Source organism: Saccoglossus kowalevskii, chromosome 10 (assembly GCF_978046115.1).
Source record: "Saccoglossus kowalevskii chromosome 10, keSacKowa6.1, whole genome shotgun sequence".
Lineage (NCBI taxonomy): Eukaryota > Metazoa > Hemichordata > Enteropneusta > Harrimaniidae > Saccoglossus > Saccoglossus kowalevskii.
In genome coordinates this window covers 8,655,565-8,664,938 of record NC_140650.1, presented here as the reverse complement: position 1 = coordinate 8,664,938, position 9,374 = coordinate 8,655,565, and the positions used below count along the sequence as shown (strand labels likewise).

General features: G+C 37.2%; 1 long non-coding RNA gene across 1 annotated transcript; it reads right to left on the bottom strand.

The window, feature by feature from the left end:
- Positions 1 to 8,094: 8,094 nt before the first annotated feature.
- LOC144342844 (uncharacterized) lies at positions 8,095 to 9,153 on the bottom strand. Its single transcript, XR_013418834.2, has 2 exons — positions 9,084 to 9,153; positions 8,095 to 8,521 (listed from the first exon to the last, which is right to left on the bottom strand). It is a non-coding gene; the product is annotated as an uncharacterized LOC144342844 (long non-coding RNA).
- Between the last annotated feature and the right edge of the window lie 221 nt (positions 9,154 to 9,374).

Below are 9,374 nucleotides of genomic sequence, written 5' to 3'. Positions count from 1 at the left end.
AACGCGAATCTCCGACGTCTCAAACAACATGTAGCATATATTGCAAAATGGCGTCAGTTGGGAAATTAACACGTGACACTAAAGGTGTATTGTGATAACTCCGTATCATGGTTACGTCTGAAAATGTCTGTACATTATTATAAACTTAGCAAAGAGTACTACCGACACTGACAGATCGATATTAACACCTTAACCCCGTAGTATGGTCATGTTTGTGAAAGTAATTTTCCATATTATTTATTAATCGAAACTGTGCCTCTATCAAAAATATTCAAAAAATCATGTTTAACCTATAATTATATTAAGTATAATGAAATTTATTTGGCAGCGGGAAAAATACGACTTGTCCTTCAGAAAAAAAAATGTATTGACGTGTTATATTGTGATATGGGCGCTTTCGAATGAGTTATCGCCGTCTTACTTATTCGGCATACATGCGTCATGTTTACGTCACTCCTTCTCGTGTTTACATCAGACGCAGACATACTGTGACGGAAATAGAATACGACACTAAACGAAAACGACCACACACGTCCGAATCTCAGAAAATTGATTATTGCCTACTTAATGGTTATCCCCCTTGAACTCGAACCCGACGACAATCGACACTGCCTTGTACGAGTGCAAAATACACAGCTTTTTATTTAATGCATTGCTTGAGGTTTTGAAACAACGCAGATTATACACGTCTGTCATGTGTCATTTCTAGACATTCTACTCTGACCTACAGATGTAAACTAAATACCGTTTCAATTGAACACTAAGCAAACTTATTAAAGTAAAGTAATTTAATATACTTGCTGAAATGACAAGAAACATAGTAATGAGCAACTTCTGTGTACGGCAAGAACGGTTGCCGTAACGAAGTATTCTTTTTAAAATTAAAACTGGCCAGTTTCACTGAGAAATCATTTCAACTTTAGAGGATAAGGTGCATGCAAATCTAAGCATCATCATCCATGTATGGCGATGTGTAATGTAAATGTTATGACATCACATACTGCAATTAGAAGGTTGGACAGGTCTGCTTGTGTACACAGTAATAAGCGAGGTTATCGTGTTACTACAAATTGCAGAAATAGGTAATGCACGCTCTGCGAATTCGAAAGGGACAAACACCAACCGTTTCTTCGCTTATTTGGATTTATTAAGTTATTCTAGAAATACACCTATAATTTTTAATTATCGTTCGCGTGACGTGAGATCATCGTGACAGGAAGAAACACATCCAAGCTGGATATATATTTATTAGAATGCGGAAAGGTATTTGCTCAAACGGAAAACGTTTGTGTGTACACGGCGCTTTATTGTTAACGTATCACGTCTCGTTAATTCTCCATACACGATATGTAATAAATGTGAAAACACCTGTGTCCAACATTTCCCGTATTTAACAACTGACAGAGAAAGTATAATGAAGTTTTAATTTATCTACCTAGGGAGTCGTTGTCACAAATGGATTTTTAATTTCTCTGGCAGTTAATCAAGCAGAACCAACAGTATCTTCTCAAAGTTTGATTACGGGAGAACACAGACGGCACGATTGGTAACATTGCATTTTAATGGGTTAATGCCGGATGATCTCATAGCTGTCAACATGTGTTCCGTAATATATACTAGCAAGAACGGTGCACTCGCATTCCTAGGTAGTTATGTACATACAAGTGTATTACATACCAAGATTGCAAAGAAACATATTTGACCTGATTGTTATTCAATGTAATTTTGCTATACGACACGATAAATCCTGACTAAGTATCACATTGATTGGAAAATACAAATGACAAATAATCTCATATCATAGCGCTTTAACATATGTGGGTACATTTTTTTTCAATTAGATGATTAGCCATTTTTAGTTTCGCGATATATTATGTCCATCGTGTCTACTTATTATCGTTCATTATTATTTGTTGTTGTTTTTATTTGTTATTTCAATACTGTTCATCTTTCAAATAAACAAATAACGACTGTCCTATACCAGATACATCTTGTACTCCACAAGTGCTTCAATTAGGTTTGTGGCGCTATTCCAAATACTTTCACAGATGTGGGTGTTCTGTGCAATACATATAGGAATTTCATTATCTCGTTTATATTACAAGTCTCAGTAATCCGATATCTTTAATCGACAAGGAAGTTTGCTAACATACGAAACGGAAGGGGTCTCATACACGTATATTGATTGATCGGCTAATAAGTAATATATACTTACTGGCCCAGACTTACTGGTCGATATTATACATACTATGGACTGAGGCAAATAATATTCACCTTGGGACAATAATAAGTAATATATACTTACTGGCCCAGACTTACTGGTCGATATTATACATACTATGGACTGAGGCAAATAATATTCACCTTGGGACAATACCTCTTGTGATCCTCTAAAATCGAAATCTGAATAAATACGCAGACGTTGTAGTGTTCACTTTTTCTTGCTTTAAAGTGGGGGGGGGGTCGTCACCTGCGCACGCGCGGGAATTGAGTCCCAAGCGATGATACCAACACACGCTAAGAAGGCAAAGGCTCAAGGGTAGAAGCTTGTTTGTAAACAATGACACGCTGTGGCCACCTGACGCATGCGTAGGTGATGACTTCCCCGCTTTAAGAGCAATAGTGTTTAGAGGCATACTGTCACATATTGCCATTCAATTGTTTTCCAAAACACATTGATGCAATTCAACAAGTTACGTGCCTCTTTCACTCTCAACGACTTTTATGGTTTATTGTGTATATTGTGATATTCCATTGCCTTTATTGAGTGTTTGTTTCCGTTGTCTTTATTCGTGTCCGTACATATATGCATGGCACATTGCAGTTTGTATATTATATACTACAAGTCTTATCATGAATTTCTGTTGGTTGTTTTATCTGATATTTGATTGGCTATTTATCAGCATTGGACATTCAAATCTCAGTCACACAGGAAGTCCTTCCCCCCATACCTATTATGTAGTACAAAACTGACCTCCAAAGAAAACCAGAGCATCATAGCTCAGTAGCGTTTAGTGTTAACACATTTAGCTTAATTCAGTTGATCCGACTAAATGCATATTTTGAAATTATTTTCGCACTATCCAATTCCAAATGTGATGTATATATATCGGGCAAAGTAGGGCACCTCAGAGATTTGTAAAGTGTGAATACAATTTTAACATTATATTATATAACATTCTAATCCAGACGTAATTAGGCTTGTTATAATAAGATTACCACATAGCGGACTGGGGTATTTGCGTACGCTGATCTAAGATGCAGATGGGGGCGGGGGTAATTATAGACCATACCAAGATTTGGTCAATATGAGATATTGTCTCACAAAAACTTGAAATACACGACTTTAATTTTTAAAAGAGTGTTTTTTTTTCCAAAACGTATTTATAATTCAAAAATATACGTAACTCGCATCCTTATGTAACCTGGTTTGTATTGCATACAAAAACACAAACATTGTTATTAATAGTGCCATGCTTGTATTAAATATTTGCAAAAGGGATACATGTGTAGATGTGCTTGCAAATGGTCATGGTGGTGACAATTTGAGACGGAAAAAAAGAATAATTTTGCATATATTAACTCAATTCAACATTGTGGAAATATATTCGAAACAATGACACGTGCAACAACCTGATTTTAATTGCGAGAAAAATGCGGGATAGAATGAACTCGGCAATAGTCGATCTTTCTACGAGTACAGCTGAGAGGGTAACTATTCGTTCACCTTATAGGATACTATAATAATCACACATTGAAAACGCCAGGGGCAAGGCACGTAGACGCTGTTAGATCCATATCACTCTTGATATCTAATCGCTGAAGTCAAGATAACACGATTGTACTCAACGTATAAACATGATACGTGTTAAATAGATGCGATTGTTTATACAGATAGTCGTTCTTGAATTAGGGTCGAGAAATGTGAATGTGCATACATCTTTGGTCATTTGGTAGTATTGAGTATTGAGTATAAAAACATGCACATAACCCGGGGTTGTAATTATGTGGAAAAACGCACGTCACCGTCACCCTCTGTTTGTTAAAAGAAATACATACGTCGACTCGATTAACTGTCGGTGTGACAGGCGGCACGTCGCACACGTTCAAGGTGATTTATGATAAACGACATCGGTATTTTCACACAGATTCTGAAGTCTTAGTTTTTGTGAGTGTGTTTGTTCACTAACCTCTCAAACTCATTTCAAGCCATCGTCGATATTAAATGTATAACGGTGATCACATATTGAGATCTGTTTTGTTTTGGTATTATAATACTAATCCGGCATGTAAACAAAATGAATGGTTGCTATGAAAACAGATTATCAGTCTTTTACCTTTTACAATATGGTTTCATTTTATGACGTTGTTTTCAAATGAGAAAAAAATGAGTTAAACGTCCATGAAAGTGGAATTGTTGAAACAACAAATTGAGATGGTTGTACATTCTTAGTTGTTAGATCGAATTCTCGCGAACGACATTATTGTAGACCTCGGGGATATACGTGCAAAATGCTGCTCTTACAAACCAGAAAATTTGAAACGTCACGAAAATGTTCTGGTTGAGACTTCGACTAATTCATCGACAAGGTCATGTTGACATTGCAACTGGAGATTTTCATGAAAGAATATGCTTTAGGTACACGCCTGGCATCTAATAATGATGCCAGTACTCGAGCGCGACAACATCGAAGTCAAAATTGTCAAAGTAATTTCTTCAAATGGAAGTCATACGTCGCAGGGTAATCTCCAACACCGCCGTTGAAATCACTGGTAGATCGCACTACTAAATCTGGATTGAGTGAGCGAGAGATGTGACCGTTTACACAATCATCACATTAACCAATGTCATCATCCCCCAAAAGTAGACAGATAGTAATTCATTATTGGTGTCAAATTTGTTATAACTCTACAGAAATATCTTGTAAACAAAATTAAAGTTGCTGAAATCACAATGATATTCGTCAATGTTACAAATGACTTTTTTCTCATTAAATCGGTGTACGACTTATTGTTTTATTTATTTTAGTTTCAACCAATAATACGAGTGTGACAGGATGTTACCAGTAAGCACAAAATAAACACACCTACCCCGTAAACAAAGCGATGACATATTCTTCGAGTCCAACGCGTTCTGTCAATCGCACCAGTGATTACGTAGAATCAGTCATAATTTTTATATTGGCAAATTTTCAGATCGTGAACGTGATTTATTTGTGCAACAATCGCTGCGTGATTAGACAGACTAGACGTATTCAAAAAATAAATATGCGTTTTTACCGACATTGATAGAGGCACAATTACGTGTATAAAATAGTCGAGCAGATGGTCATGTGATCATTATCATAAAACAGAATAATTACAGATACTGACAGACTGTTGATTCCCCATCTCTGACAACAGTTCTTCATATTTATCTAAAATTGCATTTATTATATCAGTAAGTGGACGAAACGGGTCAGCTCACACGCAAAGTGCATTCGCATTTGGAAACAGAACAGTGACAGTAATACCATATACACGAACGTGCAACTTAAAATAAATAGAAAAACTCAAATTAATACATTTGAAGCTAGCAGGGCAATTTCAATTCCAGCCTCCTGCCTTCTTTTTCTGTCGTAATTGCCGCAAATGCCGCGCCAGGACGCCATGTTAGAACACGTATTTGGAACTTACATATGCATTCATGTAAATTGTTATACATATATAAGATCCGATTTCTCATGCTAGCCTACATCATTCTGAATATAACTTTAACTCATTCTATCACACATATGGCATATGGTTGTTTCTTTGTATATCAAGTTTGTGTAACTTAAGTTACAAGTTCGCAAAAAATGCACGACCCGGGAACACGCGGTAATGCCTCGTTTGTCTCACACATAAACCTGCTAACTACTCATGGAAGCACGGTTAATTCTTTATATTGCCCACTACGTTGTTACATTCAGTTCAAATGTAAGGTTAAATAGCATTAATCAATCAGGTCAGTCATGTCACTATTAATCATTTAGCCAAGGTAGATATCCATTATAGTAAGACGCAGCTGAATCCGAGCCGACCCCTGCCCTTAGCAAAACAATACACGGGACTATAGAGAAAGCACGTTCACAGTAAGCAATTCTGTAGAGCCCGCTGGCGGTTAACCTTCTACTTAAATTCACTTTGTTGTTGTTCATGTTAGCCTGAGCTATTGTCGGGGAATCCAGTTTTCCTATCTTATACTTGTTTTTTAAACGACATGGTTCTCAACACAGTGCAATTCGATAGTGATAGTGATAGTGAAGTGAGTGATAGTTAAAATTAAAATCCATACTGGGTCGTTATGCTTTGTTTTTCCCCCTTAAACACCGCTTTCACCAATATAACATCTGAATCGCATGGCGAGCCTTCGTGTTAGCTACGGTCATGGCCATTGCCATAGAAAGTGGGGGGTTGTAATTGTTTTGAAATGTGCAAAACATTTATATAATGAAATAGTTATTTGAACATGCATTAAAATAGCAGGCTACTTCCACGTGCAGTATATAGTCAACTACATGGCACATGGAACAGCGGTAATTATTTATGTTTACTCAATATACTTTGTTCTCTATCTAACGATTATTTCATATTAAAAAATCTTTTACGATGGCAATGGTCGATATAATGTTTCTCTCAATTAAGTAAGTGTCAGTCAGTTTTGTCAAAATAGTAATCTACACACAAACATAAAATCTGAATTAATGTACATCCTCTTTTGGCAATTTGTGAAAAATATTGAAATTTCTTTTTACTTTTATACCAATTGTACATTTATATCGATGGTACATTAATATGAGAGAAAACAAACAAGTTTCCATGGGAAATGACAGACGGAATCAAAAGTAGCGGTAATTTGTCTTAGATTGGATATTTTGAATGTCGGTGGTCGTTGCGCCGCGCATATGTTACATTTGTTTTGATAAAACACTGATTCTCCCACAATTCAATCCGCTCTATTAATGGAAACACAAGTATGAGGTTTGACCTGGGCGTAACTTGAACTAATTACCGCCGTGAGTTTTTCGATACCTACCAATCACCAAAGAAATTACCTAATTAAAGCTTGGTAACGTCTCAGTTTGTACTGTGCAAAGTCATCATCTTTGTTTATACGAGACCCACATCTCGCGCATGCGAGGGGCGACGACCACCAACCTTTAAGAAAAGTCGACATATTTATTCTCACAAGCAAAAATAATCGCTCACTGCTACTGTTTTGAATATTATTTGAAAATGTTTTGGTCCATGCGATTCAGGTCCAGAAACTAATGTGATTGGTCAGTCCGTGATTACACGGGGTTAGCCATAAAGATTCTGTGCGGTACGTAATTGAACTGCTGTAAAACGAAAGTACAATGTTCTACATTGCTGGCAAGTTTACTAACTGAACTGAGACAGTTCACTGAATGTGGTATGAAACTGAATGCTGTACCGACAATAATTATTCTGCCACAACATACGTCTGTGGTCCCAGGACCAGTTAATAGGTTTATATTATGTTTCAGCTGCCGAGGAACCTCGGGAATCGTTGAACATCACATTTTGGTCCCAGCAGAGAAACCTTGTCACACCCTAACACATAGCCGTAGTCAACAGTATTCAGGTTTGGTATTGTGATGCTGATGCTTTCTGACAGTGCCTTGGTTACTCTAACTAAATGACAGTAATTAAAATGTACGTCTTACTTAATCTATTTATAAGTACGTGATTCGGAATAAGATATCACCTGACGTCATTAAGCAGAATTTTACTGAAGACTTTTCCAGTGTAATTGCAACCGTACGGGACGTGGTTGGAGCACCTACATCCTAGACACAACTCCAAGTAATTATATATACAATTTAAACCGGAATGACACATCAAATCGTGTGTGATATCTTTGGAGCGGGGTGCGATATCAACCTGCCCCGCTCTGGGCTGGATACCAGAAACTTTACTAGACTTTGTCTCATGCAATTTGTAACATTCTGCCTTGAATTTGACATTCCGTCGATACAGTCGTGATAGTTATCACGGTGTAGTCTAGAGATGGTATCGCGACTTACCTCCGAATAAAGAGACGAGGTAAAACACATTACAGAATATTTAATTAATCACCTGCGTCATTAATACATCATTACTAACTAATTTTAAAATGGATATGGAAAACACAACAGTTGAAAACAGTTCATTCATCCGGGATGTTATCATCGGCATTGCCTGCCGTTTTATTATCCAACTTCTGTGTCGAACGTTTATGTCTTGGAACTAATAAAATATTATATGCACTTAATCTCCGCCATATACATTAGATTTTGTTGGGAGTGAACTGAGTCTGGTTTTAGTCTTTCAACAATAGTATGATTATTATTAATACTGTTATCAGACAATATGTGTGCATTTTCGATGTCCTGTATGCCCCACTCTGAGCTGCTCGTCGACACAGTGTTCACACAAACTTGTAGTCGATCTCTCCCTCGGGGCGTTATTGGTATAATTGCCATTAATCCAACCCGTTCTATAAAATAATCAGAGACGACAAGTTGAAGAGAATTTTGACAATCAGCTTGTAATACAAAACGTTTGACAATTTTCTTATTTACGAAGTGGTTCTAGATACAATTTGTTAAGTGTTCCTTCTGGTGGACATAGCGTAGTGGCGGATCCAGCAAAATGTATTGGGGGGGGGGGGCAAGCTACGCTTAAGATATATGAACCGTAAATCGCGGAGAAGCTATGCGTAATCCAGATGATACGAATCGTCATGCGTTTGGGGGACCCATGGCCCTCCTAGCTCCCCTCTGGATCCGCCACTGACATAGCGACACAACGTCTTCCTTTCCTGACTCTGGCACCATTCAAAATAGTATTTTCCACAACAAATCAATTTTTTGGGAGATTACGCTAGTTTGCTTAGTATTCCGATTTCCATACTTGCCAATATCTTCATTTCAAATTCCTCACCGGTTAGGAACACACTGATAAATGTGCAGCTCCGTAACTAAGAATAGTAAATTTCAGGTAGGTAGCAATTTCTATCAACTTTTCTGACTGACGCCTGACAATAAACATTTACTTACCCGACAAACTAAATCGTCATTACAATCGAATTTCTTCACTTTTCCATCAGAACCAAAATTCCAACAAACATTTTTGCGTGACGTGGGCCACTCATTGAACGAAGAGCCCATGTGATACGCCGTTGAGTGTTCTTCGGAATGGATTCTTTAGCGAAAGTTCGCATAGTCGAATCCATCACAGGATAAACACATTTCTGAAATAATGCAAATACACAAAATGTAATGACATTTTCGCCTTGAGTTTGCTAAATAACACGCTATTAATAGACAAGAAATACAAGTCAAAAACGT